Source organism: Molossus molossus, unplaced genomic scaffold, assembly GCF_014108415.1.
Source record: "Molossus molossus isolate mMolMol1 unplaced genomic scaffold, mMolMol1.p scaffold_m16_p_7, whole genome shotgun sequence".
In the NCBI taxonomy this organism is placed as follows: domain Eukaryota; kingdom Metazoa; phylum Chordata; class Mammalia; order Chiroptera; family Molossidae; genus Molossus; species Molossus molossus.
The window spans coordinates 32,692,769-32,707,449 of record NW_023425401.1 but is presented as its reverse complement, the minus strand read 5'-3'; the positions used below and the strand labels follow the sequence as shown (position 1 = coordinate 32,707,449).

At 34.7% G+C, this 14,681-nt stretch overlaps 1 long non-coding RNA gene across 1 annotated transcript; it reads right to left on the bottom strand.

Annotated features, from left to right (window-relative positions):
- Positions 1–648: 648 nt before the first annotated feature.
- LOC118619786 lies at positions 649–14,385 on the bottom strand. The gene is made up of 3 exons (XR_004957320.1): positions 14,340–14,385; positions 14,148–14,205; positions 649–670 (listed from the first exon to the last, which is right to left on the bottom strand). It is a non-coding gene; the product is annotated as an uncharacterized LOC118619786 (long non-coding RNA).
- Between the last annotated feature and the right edge of the window lie 296 nt (positions 14,386–14,681).

Below are 14,681 nucleotides of genomic sequence, written 5' to 3'. Positions count from 1 at the left end.
ATTATATATAAGCACAAAGCCTGCTTTTTGCCATTTTAAATGGTCATATCTTTGTATAAATATTACAGCATTGATACATAATTTGGGAAGATGGTCTTTAAAGTTTATATGATGCCAAGTCTTTTGGTCACAAATAAAACCCTAAATTATTTCATGAGGGGAGTTGTGGGTAGCCAGTCGGGTTAAGACTTGAGGAAGAAGAGAAAACATAAAAGTCAACCTGAAAGTTTGCATGCAATTTCCTTTCAAAGAGTTTGCCATCTCCAAAACTACACAGCCACAAAGCAAGACTCCCAGAAACCCTACCAAACGCAGTGGTATGCTAAAAAGTGAGGCAAAGATTTTAGCAATGTGACAGTACTGAGGATGTGTAGGTTATAATTCGGGGCTCACAAAAGTAAATGGGACATAGGAAACACCCCTATGATTGCACTTGAGACTGCAGAAAAGCTATATTCTAGAAATAAGGGCTATTATCAAAGAAATGAAGGAAAATTAGAACTGAAGCTGTCTCACCAGAGTAAAGAATCCACTCTCTATTAGATTAAGGTGGTCTGCCATAATTCTATCTTCTTATCAAAATGAAATTAAGTTGTCTTTGGATGAAGACATCATCATCTAGGACCTCTATAATTTTTCATTCAGATGATCAATATTCCATCAAATATCACTAGAGAAAACAAGAAATTGAACATATAACAAAAAATTAGGGGAAATTTTGGACTAGAAATAGAACTAAAGATGTTGGAGTTATCAGTGGAAACTTTAAAATAACAATGTTTGATATAGTCATGAAAATAAAAATAATGGAGAATTTACAAGAAAACAGAAATCTACTAAAAAGAATTAAGTGGAAATTATATAATTGAAAAGATAATAATTGAAATTAAAAATTCAATACATCAGTTTAATAGCAGATAAGGTAAAAGTAAAGATTAATAAACTTGTAGACAGTAACTAGAAAATACCCACATGGAAAGTCAGAAATAAAATTAAATGGGGACAATTCGGTGGGGAAAGAGTAGTCTTTTTTAAAAAATGATACTGACCCACTTCTAGGAATATACCCTAAGAAGCCTGAAACACCAATTATAAAGAATATATGTACCCCTATGTTCATAGTAGCACTATTTACAATAGCTAAGATCTGGAAACAGCCTAAATATCCATCAGTAGACAAATGGATAAAAAAAACTGTGGTACATATACACAATGGAGTACTATGTAGCTGTAAGAAAGAAAGATCTCTTATCCTTTGAGACGACATGGAGGGACCTGGAGAGTATTATCCTAAGCAAAACAAGCCAAGCAGAGAAAGACAAATATCACATGATCTCACTTATTTGTGGAATATGATGAACGTAGCGATCTGAAGAATGGGGTAGTCCCAGAGACATGGAAGTGGGGTACAGACTGACAGCCCTCAGGAGAGGGGGTGAGGGGGAGAGATAAACCACAGAACTTATATGCATGTATGCATAACCAATGTACATGGACAACAAAGCTGGGGACAGAGCGGGGAGGGGGGGTATCAATGGGGGAAAAAGGAGAAATATCTGTAACAAAAATAAATTAAATAAATAAATAAATAAAAATGGCACTGAGACAACTTCATACCCACAGGCAAAACAGTAACGTTTTAACTCAAAATGGGTTGTAGCCAGAAATGTAAAGCTAAAGCCATAAAACTTCTAGAAGAAACAAAGGTGTAAATCGTCGAGACCTTAGATTTGCCAGTGGCCTCTTCCATGTGCCACCAAAAGCACAGCGACACAAGGAAATAGGTGAATTAGATTTTATCAAATTAAAATGTTTGCATTTTAAAGGACATCAAGAAAATAAAAAGACACTATTCAGAGAATGTAAGAAAATATTAGCAAATTATGTATCTGAGAAGGGACACATCTAGTATAAAGAAATCTTACAACTCAACAATAAAAAGACAACACAGTTTGAAAATGGGCAAAAGGCCTGGCCAGTGAGAGGTCCTAGTTCGATTCCTGGTCAGGGCACATGCCTGGGTTGAGGCCTCCATCCCCATCAGGGACTGTGCAGGAGGCAGCTGATCATTGTTTCTAGCTCACATCGCTATTTCTATCTCTGTTTCCCTTCCTTTCTCTCTAAAAAAAAATCAACAAAAACATTTTTTTAATGGGCAAAGGATTTCAGTACATATTTCTCCAAAGGAAATATGCAAATGATCAATGAGCACTACATGATGCTTAAAATCATTAGTCAAATACAAATCAAAACTGCAATCGGAAATCATTTTAGAGCCCTTAAGATCATCAAACAAAAAGACAGGCAATAAGCCCGGCTGGTGTGGTTCAGTGGTTGAGCGTCGACTCATGCACCAAGAGGTTACTGGTTCAATTCCAGGTCAGGGCACATGCCCAGGTTGCGAGCCAAATCACCGGTGGGGGGCATGCAGGAGGTGGCCAATTAATGTTCCCTCTCATCGATGTTTCTATCTCCCTCTCCTTTCCTCTCTCTCTCTAAAAAAAAATCAATAAAGAAAAGATATTTTTTTTTTAAACACAGGCAATAAAAAAAAAAGTTAGTATGTGGAGAAATTGAATCCTCCTACATTTCTTGTGGGATTATATTATTTTGCAAGTACTTCAGGAAAAAAGTTTGGCAGTTCCTCAAAAAGTTAAACATAGTATAAATATATGACCCAGCAATTCCACTCCTAGTTATATATCCAAAAGAATTGAAAACATATGTCCGCACCAAAATGTGTATACACGAATGTTCATAGCAGCATTATTTGTAATAGCCAAAAAGTATAAACAATCCAAATGTCACTAATAATCAATATAAAAAGTGGTATATGTCCATACAATAGAATAATATTTGGTCATAAAAAATAATAAAGTACTTATACATACACACTTCACAATGATAAACCTTAAAATAGCATGCAAAGTGAAAGAAGCCACACAAAGTTTATATTTTGTAATTCCACTTATATGAAATGTCCCAAACAGGCAAATTTGTAGAGAAAGAACGTAGATTATCAGTTGCCAAGGGCTGGGGAGAAAGGAACACGAAGTGACAGATAATGGGTACAAGGTTTCTCGTGCAAGGTTTCTTTTCAGGGGTAATGAAAATATTCTAAATTAGATGGCATTTACAACTCTGTAAATATAATAAAATTAGATAGTATGTTGATAACTCTGTAAATATAATAAAAACCACTGAGTTTTTATTATATTTACATTTAAACCACTGAGTTTTTATAATATTTACATTTGTCATCCATTAAAAGGGCTAATTTTATGGTATGTAAATTATATCTCAATAAAGTGGTTTTAAATTTAATTAAATTATAAAACAAAACTGAGAGACTTCAATGTAGATCTACTCTAAAATATATATATGATCAATAAGCACTATATATAAATACACACACACACACACACACACACACACACATACACTACCAAGAGTTCCCTTCAGTTAGAAGGAAAATGATCCAGTGGAAGTTTTGTGATACAGAATTATCAAAATTTCAGAATGTAAATAATTCTAAATCAATACTAGTTGATTTTTTTTAAGTATCTTGGGGGTCTAAAATATATAAAAATGAACACCTATCACAACAATAGCACAAAAGGTGAGGATTAATGGAATCAGACTGTTTCTGGGACCTTTGCATTGTCCAGAAAATACTGAAAGTACTCATTTAAGGTAGATTCTAACTTAATGTAGACAGTAATAATTCAAGAATGCACGTTAATCTCTACATTAGCCACAAAAGAACATTTTTAGACCCATCACTATCAAGCTATTAGAAGTAGAAAGAGAATAACAAAATGTACTTATTGATTCAAATAAAGTTAGGAAAGAAGGAGACAACAGCAAGAAGTAAATTTAAATCATGCCTAATATAGTAAATCCAAACACAAATACATTGGAAATGATATTAAATATAAATTGACTATATACTATAATTAAAGGACAAAATTTTAAATAGATTTTTAAAATCTATATACTGCTTACAAGACACTCACCTTAAATGTAAGAGAAAATGGGAAGAAATGTATGAAAAAAAGAGGTGATATGCAAACACTAATCAAAAGAGAGGTGTTGTAGCAATACTAAGATGAGACAAAGAAAACTTGAAGGCAAAAGAGTAATAACTGAGAATAGAGACTTGGAAATATACATTTTCAAAACGGTCAATACAACAGTGTGCCATAATAATCTCTGCAGGTGTGTACACACCTGGTAACAGAGTGTCCAAGAATGATAAGCAATAACTGACAGAGCTAAAGAAGAGATAAATAATCCACAATCCTGATTGGAGATATTAACAGAATTTAGTGATGATCAAAGAAGACAAAGATATCCATAAGAATATAGAAAAAGTCAGTTACCACACTTGACTTGGTTGACCCATACAGAAAACCCCACCCATACAACAGAATCCACATTCTTTTTAGGTGCACTCGATTCATTTAACAAAGTAGACCATATAAGGTTACATAAATTTCAAACTGTTAAATCAAACAGAAGAAATTCTTTAACCGGTTTGAAACTAAGCTGGAAATTAATATATTGAAAGATATCTAGAAGACTTTCCAACAGTTTAGAAATTAAACAATACAATTCTAAATAACTCATGAGTCAAAGAAAAAGTGATTGAAAATATAAAATATTTTAATTGAATGATAATAAAAATATATCAAAATGTATATGGAGAGGTAAAGGCTTAAATACATATATTAGAAAAACAAAAAAGTTAAAAATCAGTTATCTATGTAGAAAGTAGAAAGTAAAAGAAAAAATAAGGATAAATACAGAATCAATAAAACAGAAAAAACATACAAAAAATTTTTAAAGCCAATATTTGAAAAATAATAATAAATGGATTAACTCGTAGAAAGGATAAACAGGGGAAAAAATAAAACACAAATTACCATTATGAGAAATTTAAAAAGTGAACATTATTTAAAATTTTACAGTCACTCAAAATATAAGAGGATATTATAAGCAATTTTATGTCACAGAATTTGAGAATTAAAACAAAATGAAAAAAATTGTTAAAAAAAATACACCTTCCCATAACATACATAAAAAAGATACAGGAAATTAAAATAGTCCCACACCTGTTAACGAAATCGAATCTGTAATGAAAAAATTCTTCCCACAAAGATGGATCCACTGATAAACTGTTGCTAACATTAAAAAAAAAAAAAAATGACCACACTAACTTTTCCAAAGAAAAGAAACAGGAAAAAATTCCACCTTGTTTTGCATGGCCAACATAATCTAATGTCCAAATCTGTCAAGAATATTACAAGAAAGAGAAATTATAAGCCAATGTATCTTATAATCATAGGTGCAAAGACCTTAAATAAAATAGCAATAAATTGCATCCAGCAAAATATAAAATTTTAAAGACAAAAAAATTAGACAGTATTCCCAAACTTCCCCTCATTGACCTATATCACACCCTATTTCCAACATAACCGCAAACATATTCTTTTCAAGGACATATGAAACATTTAGCAAAATAGATATTATGATGATCAACAAAGCAAATAGGATATATTCAGGTTGTTTTAATATATAATATTCAATCAATGGGAGATTTACTCTCAGTCTGGTGGAGTAAATTCCTAACAGATAAATTCACCCAGAGATAACAACAGTAATTACCGAATTATAACTAGAGGTACTGGAGAATTTACAAAAAACAGATAATTCTGGAGACAATTTAAACTTGGAAGAAGGATAGCATGGGGTGACTTTTCTCTTTTTATAACTTGTGGAATAAAAGAGGCAGCATTCATGCCATATTTAGGTTAGTTAAAATTTCAATGGAAAATTGCAGGATTTTTAATCAATAGAACCAGAGGATAATTCCAAGTAGCCATAGCTGTTAGAAGTGCAAGGAGACCTCAGGAAGAAGAGAAGAAAAACAGGAAGCCCTAAATTTTCTATATAAACTCTGATCAAATCTCTAGTTGAAGTTGGCAAAATCCAACATTCATTTGTGGTAAAAATAAATAAATTGATAATAAATAAGTAAATAAATAAACTCGCAAAAAATAGCAATAGAAAAAAATTTCTTCATCATAATAATGAACATCTACCAAAACACCTCCAGTTAACATCACGCTTAATGGTGGCAGTCTGTAATCTTTCCTCCTAACATCAATAATATTTCAAGGATGTGCACTCTTATTACTCCTGTTCAACATTGAACTAGCTATGATCTCCAATATAGTAAGGCATTAAAAAGAACTATTGGTATACAGGTTGAAAAATAAGGAGTAATCTTTATTTGAAGATAATATAATCTTTTATATAGAAAACCCTAAGGAATATGTTTTAGAAATTATTAGAACTAATAAGCAAGTTTAGTAAGGTCACAAGATACAAAATTAATATAAAAAATCAATTATACTTCCTATACTCACAAAATAATCTGAAAATAAAATTAAGAAAATAAATACAATCATAATCATATTAAAAATAGTAAGATATGACTATATTTAATAAAAGGAGTTCAAGAACTGTACACTGAAAATTTTAAAACACTGTTGAAAGAAATGAAAGAATACTTAAATAAAAGGAAAATATATCATGTTCATGCGCTGGAAGACTTAACATTTTTTAAAAGGCAGTGCTCCATAAATTGAGCTACAAATTCAAGTTTGAGCTCTACTCAAGTTTGAGTTACAGATTCAACACAATAACTATCAACAATCCCATTAGTTTTATTTTTCTAGAAATTAAAAAGTAGATTTTAAATTTTATATAAGAATACAGCCCTGGCCGGTTTGGCTCAGCGGTTAGAACGTCGACCTGCGGTCCTGAGAGACCCGGGTTCGGTTCCCGCTAAGGGCGCGTACCTCGGTTGCACTTTGTCCCCGGCCCTGGTCGGTCGTGCGGTGGCAGCCACTCGATGTGTTCCTTTTACATCGATGTTTCTCTCTCTTCCTCTGTTCTTCTCTCTCCCTCCCACTCTACCTGAACAAAAAAATGAGAAAATGTCCTAGGGTGAGGATAAAAAAAAAAAAAAAAGAATACAAATAACCTAGAATACTTAAAACAATTCTGAAAAAGTAGAAAAAAGAGGATTTACACTACCTGATTTCAAAACATATTATAAAGCTTCAATAATCTGGACAATGTGGTTTTGGTATAAGCCTAGACATGTTGATCAATAGAATAGAATACAGTGCAGAAACAAATTCACATTTAAAGCCAATTGACTTTTGCCAAATATGCAAGGATAATTTGATGGGAAAAGAATAATCTTTTAAAATTAGAAAAAAATATCTACTTGCTGAAAATTAACTTAGACATAGAAATTAACTCCAAATGGATCATCGTCCTACATTTAAAGGCATAAAAGTATAAATTTTTTAGAAGAATATGTAGGAGAAAATCCTTATGACCTTGGATTAAGTAAAAATTGTTTATATGTAATATCAGTGCATGATCAATAACAGAAAAAAAAATGATAAACTGGACTTTACCAAAATTTCTTAATCTTTATTTTCCAAAATTTACTATTTAAGGAAATGAAAGCACAGACCGAGATAAAATAGTTACAAAATATATATGTGACAAATGACATATCTAAAACATATAAAGAATAATTAAAACTCTATAATAAGAAAATACATTATTCCATTTTTTAAATGAGTAAAATATTTGATAGCACATGAAGAGATGTCCAACATTATTAGTCATTAGGAAAAAGCAAATTCAGCTACAATGAATACCACCACGTCTGCTAGGGTGACTGAAATCAAAGACGAACAATAAAAACTGTTGATGAAGATGTGGAGGCAATAAGACCCTTTTATATTGCTGGAGGTAATATAAAAACATAGAACTTTTAAAAACACTTCAGCAGTTTCTTGAATGGTTAACATTACCATATGATATAGAAATTTCCTTAGGTATCTACTCATATGTAATAAAAACATACACCTACACAAAGACTTGTACACAAATGTTCATAGCAGCAATATTCAAAACTGCCTTAAACGGAAAACAATCTGAATGTTCATTAACTGGTGAATGGTTGAACACAATATGGTGTATTCATATAATGAAATATTATTCAGCAATAAAAAGAAACGACTGATACCTGCAACAACATAGATGAATTTCAAAGTATTATGCTAAGTGAAAAAGACAGAGATACATGTTTATATAATGTATGATTCCATTTATATGAAATTTCTACAAAAGGTAGAGCTATAGAGACAAAAAGCATATCAGTGGTTACCGGGGGTGAGGGGTGGGAATGGGGACTGACTACAAATGGGCAAAAACAAACATTGTGGATGATGGAAATGTTCTAGAACAGGATTGTGATGATGTTGCACAAATTCATAAATTCACCAAGGTTTATCAAACAGTACACTTATGTTGGGTTAATTTATGCTATATAGAATTGTAAGTTAAACTCAATATTTATGTTTAATCAGTAGCTGACTCCCAAATCATGCATGTGTCAGAAAAAATCCAGAAGATGATGAAAGAACTCAACTGTTATTTTAGCAGCCACACAACAGACAGAGTTTGAAGTCTGAGTCCAACGAAGTTTATTCCCTACCAAAATGAATCAAAGTCTGAACTTTTGGAAGACTATAACTGAATCCATGGCGTAACACTGACAATGTTCAGGATACATTCCAAAATTTCTGAACAGATGAAAAAAACATGAAAATATTTCCCATTCTCAAAAGAAAAGACAACTGGTGTATATATACCAACCCTCCATGATGCAGAAATTGGAATTAGCAGATGTCAAAAATCCAGAACTAGCAAAATTATTGTATATATAAAACTGTTCAAAAACTGGGAGATTGCAAATTTAAAATTGATACAAAGCTCAGGGGCATGACATTATAGGATGATTTATAATGTGAAAATGAGAAAATTGTTTAACTTTTACAATGATTGGCTATTACAATGGAGGTTTCCAGATAGCCAAGGGATTGGTTGCTTAAAAGTGATTCTTATGCCATTTTTAACCTAAGATGATATAAATTTTTCTTATAATGTAAAAGAAGCAGCCTCAGTTTTACTTGTTTGGCTAAGTTAAGTTTCAATTGTGTGACTTAAATGGTTTTTTCTGCTCACGGAATTTTCAAGACTAACTATACTCAGTGAGATAAAAATATTCTGGTAATAAATGAGATATTAGGAAATATCAGTAAAGATATAGAAACTATGCAAAAGAAATAAATGAATTCTAAAACTGAAAAATAAAATCTCTGAAACTAAAAAAAAAAAAATCCTTGGATAGGCACAGCTACAAAATAGATATAACAGAGGAAAGAGTGAAATTGATGCTACAAAAATAGAAATATTGAACTGTAAAAAGACCCCCAAAATTGGTAGAACATTAACAGATTTCAACACTGTACTAAACAGAATTTCTGATTAACCAGAACATCCATTCTCCAATCTTGATGGATCACTGTGTCGTATAACTTCGCCATGTTATGAATGAAAGCTTCCATATTTTTAAACCATTTGTTTTGTGTCCACAAATAAAAAACAAGCTTGGCTCTACTATTCTATCAGATGAAATAATTACTACACAGATCAACAATCCCTTTGGGATATTTTGGTCTTGTTTTGGGGGGAGGCTGTTTATTTGTTTGTTTCAATGTTTTTAAATTAAATTTATTGGGATGACAACCCTTGGGACTTGATATCTTTTGGAAGTCAGAACTTCTTGGATTTAAGAAAGTTGCAATGCCCTGGCCGGTTTGGCTCAGTGGTTAGAGCGTCGGCCTGCGGTCCTGAGAGACCGGGTTCGGTTCCCGCTAAGGGCACGTACCTCGGTTGCAGTTTGTCCCCGGCCCTGGTCGGTCGTGCGGGTGGCAACCACTTGATGTGTTCCTTTCACGTCGATGTTTCTCTCTCTCTCTGTTCCTCTCTCTCCCTCCCACTCTACCTGAACAAAAAAAGGAAAAATGTCCTCGGGTGAGGATAAAAAAAAAAAAGAAAGTTGCAGACATCCTTTTTCTGTTTGTTTGTTTGTCTGTCTGTTTGTTTTTAATCTTCACCTGAGGACATTCGTTGATTTTAGAGAAAGAAAGGGAGAGTGAAGGGAGAGAGAGAGAGACATCGTCTGGCTGCCTCTTGCATGTGCCCCAGCTGGAGACTGAACCCACAACCTAGTATGTGCCCTGACTGGGAACTGAACCTGCAACCTTTTGGTGTACTCGATGACACTCCAACCAACTGAGCCACCTGGGCCAGGGCAGGTAAGCTGCAGTTATAACCTCAGGGTGGTCTGGCAGTCGCTCTTTTTTTTTTATTTTTATTTTTTATTCCTTTCTTGATATGAGAGAGAGGAAGGGAGAGGGAGAGAGAGATAGAAACATCGATGAGAGAGAACATAGACTGGCTGCCTCCCGCATGTCCCCCACTGGGAATCAGGCCCACAACCTGGGCATGTGCCCTGACTGGGAATCGAACAGGGACCTCTCAGTCCATGGGACGACGCTCAATCCACTGAGCCACACCGGCCGGACCTGGCAGTTGCTCTTAATCATGCACATTAATAATTTTTCAATCATATATATGAATATTCACACAAAGTGGGATAAAGTATATAAATTGCCACAGATCAGTCCATGTCAAATCTTATCACCTAATGAGTTTGCTACAATATGCCATTTTCCCGCCAGCTTTTTAACTTTAACATAGGACTGTGGACCTATGATAGCAAACACTTAAATTGCATTTATATTGAGCTAGGCATGTTCTAAATGCTTTACATATAACATATTTGACTCCCAACAAGCCTAACAGGTAGACACTATGATTAGCCTTATTTTACAAATGAGGAAACTGAGGCACAAAGAGGTTAAGTAATTTACCCCAAATTATATAGCTAACAAGATACAGAATCAGGATTCTGTTCCAGAGTATGCCTTATCCACATCGCTACTCTGGCTCTCTGAAATCTAATTTAAGTCCCAATTATCTGTAAAGCAACACTCTTAAAGGTCATCCTAAACAACAATTTCTAAATCCAGTAGGAAATCAGTCAGTTTCTGGCCAAAGGCACCATTAGGACTGTAGAAAAACACCGCTGGTCTGCTCTATGTGCACTCTTGCAGTGTGAACAGAATATGAAACCTTACTCAAAGTCCCAAATATGTACAATATCCACCAATATGTACCAACAGCCTTTTTTTTTTTTTTCCCTTCTCTCTGTGCTATGCTGGATGTGAAAGAAATATCAAGGAGTGAGAAACTGGTGAGGGAGGCAAACAGAAGGGAAAATAACATGTGAAAATCAATAGAATCACAGTGGGTAGTCTTTTGTCATTCCCATGTGTTCACCCTTCCTCTTGAGAGAACTGAGTGGCGAGTTGTCTGGGCTTGACTAGAAATCACATTGCATGGGGTTCCCTAGATCTCCTCTTGAGGAATTACATGGGTCACATTAGAATGTTGGTTATTGATTCAGAACATTTCTCTACCTCTCATTTACTCAATATATTAAACACAACTTGAAAGGCGTTAGCAGAATTTTCTGTAACTTAAATTCAACTACAATGACTTCTTTGACGTCTCTATAGTAACTGTAACAAATTAGCTTTTCTTTGAAAATCAAGGGATGAACTTTTCCAAATTAGATTTTTTCATAGGTATACAGTAATCATATTCTGTTCCAGCGTCTTCTGTTTAGGTGATTTGCTTTGCAATCTAAAACATTAGTGTTGAAAATGTATTTTTTAATTAGATGTTTTGATTGTTAGTCAAAGAAACAAGGTATTCATTGTGTCCCTTTCCATCTTGGATACAGTCAAACCTAGGCAGTGTCTGTAAGTTGAAAATCATCTTAATTATATGTCTATATTCCTGTCGGAAAACAATCTGCCTTATTTTATACTTCTGTTTTCATATTCTGATTTCATGCCCTGGGGCTCCCGGGAAATCACAGTGTTGGCCCTTAGATCTGAAAAACAAGTTTATAAGATTAGATTTGATTCTCCTTGGTGAAAATGTCGGTCCACTGTAATGTTGTATTTATGGTATTCAGAGAACAGAGAGAAGATAAAGAAGTCTAAGAATCAAAGATGTCGAGAAATTACTTAGTTCTAAAAAAATGAAAACCTAAGGTAGCTGGAATCATCCTGAATGATCTGAAAAACAAACGAGAATGTAACGATGAATGAATAACCATCAGACCACAGCCTTAAATGTCATCAAGTAGTACTTACTTTTTTCTAAATGGAAAATGATTTATTTTACTGAGAGATTTTAATTAACAAAATTTAGATCTTATTACTAAGTCTCAAATAGTCTTCCTCAAATAGTCTTCCTCAAATTCTTTCCTTTTTTTTTTTTTCTTTCTGGTTCAATAAGAATTTTTAATTTGTACAATACAATCACCACCTCAAACTGAAGACAGATTATTCCCTCAATCCAAAACCATGCTTGTGCATAGTTTCAGTCAATCCTCTCTCAAGTAGTATTTAAAAACAAACACAAACTTGAGATCAAATGAGCAAAAGTGGAAAATGACCAAACTATATAGATGAAACTTGCAAAGAATTCAGTGTCCTCTATTATCTCTCCCCCCAAGGGCAGAAGGGCCATTACTGCTGCTTTGGGACAGTGACATATTCTTCTCATTGTGGAGCTGAACCAATCTCCTCTCTTGTGGGTGATCCCAGCAAGGGTAAGTACACTAAGTGAATCAAGAAAAGAGATTGCCAACGGGGATGTCTGCAGACAAGGCTGGATGAGCTCTTCTCTGGGTTTTCCCAGGACAATCACATTACGGGAAGAGACACTTTCCATCAACTAGGACCGAAAGGTTAATATCCCGGAAGTCCTCTTTTCACCTGAATACAGTTAAACATCATGGGTTAAGAAGAAGAAAACTAGTACTTGAACATCACAGTGGTCTCGGCACCTTGATGGGGACTCTGTTCTTGTGCTCACATTTGATAGTATAATAAAATGCTGTGACTTAGATGTCTTCTTCCCTCAATATACTGATGAGACTAAAGCAGAAGAGCTAGATTAACTTGTTAACCGTCTATTAGGAAATAAAATGGGATTCGAACAGAAGTCTGTGTGAGTCCAAAGCCTGCTCTCTTCCCACTGCCTCTGGAAAACATTGCCTCCCGGCAGAAAGGTTCCCTCCTCGCCTCACGTCTCAGAAATTTAAGCTCATTCCTTTCTCCCTTATCTGAGGCAAGAATTTTCCTTATCTCCTTCAAAGTGGACTGTCCTTGCTTTGCCTCCAACAGAGTCTCCTCTTTAATCAGTTGTTTTTCCTTGAACATCTTCAGGGCATCCCATCTACAAAAACACTTGGGACTGGGAACCAGCAACCTCAGGACAAAAGGATGATATCTTTACAATGTGCTTTTTGAAATGGAGGGAATGGACATTGGTTTTGTTTATAGCACACATAAATCCTGTTCTAGACCACCCCTCGCAATGGTACCCGTGTACCCGAGTGTCAGTGTGGGCCCAGGATGCCTAGACTACAGGCCTCCTCAGGGGAGACTGCTCCACCGGGATCTCTGCCTCTGGAGAAGAGAAATGTGGAAATGAACCCTGAGCAATCTGCAAGTCCTTTACTTTCGTCATTTGCCTTCACACCAGACTTTGCTGAACAGGTGAGGGAAAATTAAAGAGAGCGTGGGGAAGGGAATTTAAAACTACATATTAAAGAGGACTTTTCTAACAGTCCAGAGGCCAACCGGACACAACCTACAGCAGAGTTCATTTTACCTACACAATTGTTCCATCATAGTTTGCACAATTCAGGATACCTCCTTCGCTGCTACTAAGGTATGTGGGGGGCTGGTCTCCAAGAAGATCACATGGACAGTGTTCATGGATATTTCATCCAGGTTACACACAAGCATGATCAGTTATTCTCACCACTGCACACTTCTTTATAGACCAGAATTTTTCTGCCCTTCTGATTTGATCTCTCTCTTCTGGTCCAACAATCCTTCCTACCTCTCTTAGTAGTGGGTAATAGCCAACTCATTTTCTTTGTGGAATTCAGTATTACTCAACTTTATTAAACTCTCAGCCTTCTGAAAAAATAATTGTGACTTCTATGTGTTGCCTATGTACACATTTTAAAACTGCAATCATAATCTTAATTTATACTTTACCTGGGAGAATAAAATTCTCCTTAAGTCAATCCATGACAGATTCTAGTTGTCCCCAAGACTGGAAAATGAGGGAAGACAGACCTTAACTGGTTAAGCTAGCACACAATGTCTAATAACGAGAGACATAGAAGAGAGAAGAAATGCTCTCAGGCCGGTCTTGAATGCATTGACAGTTAAAGAATGTTTATTTACACAAATCCCTTTGTTCTGCTCTCTCCTTCATCAAGTAAGCTTCAGGTTATAATGTGACATCTCATCTTCAATTATCTACAGAAAGAGAATGGACTGGTCTAGATGATAGTTCTAAGTTAGTGTGACAATTACATTTCCCATTAAAAATTAATTAATTGGCTCTCAATTTTGGATAGTAACCTTGTAAGCTTGGTTTACATGAAACTGTCACTGGGAAATACATCCATTCCTACGAGTTGACTAGAATTTCAGGGCTTCAAGCCTGGACAAGCTCAGGGCCAGATCACATGCTGTGCTAAATTCACCAAAATAAAGCCCCCTCGTAGGTTTCTGTGAGGAGTC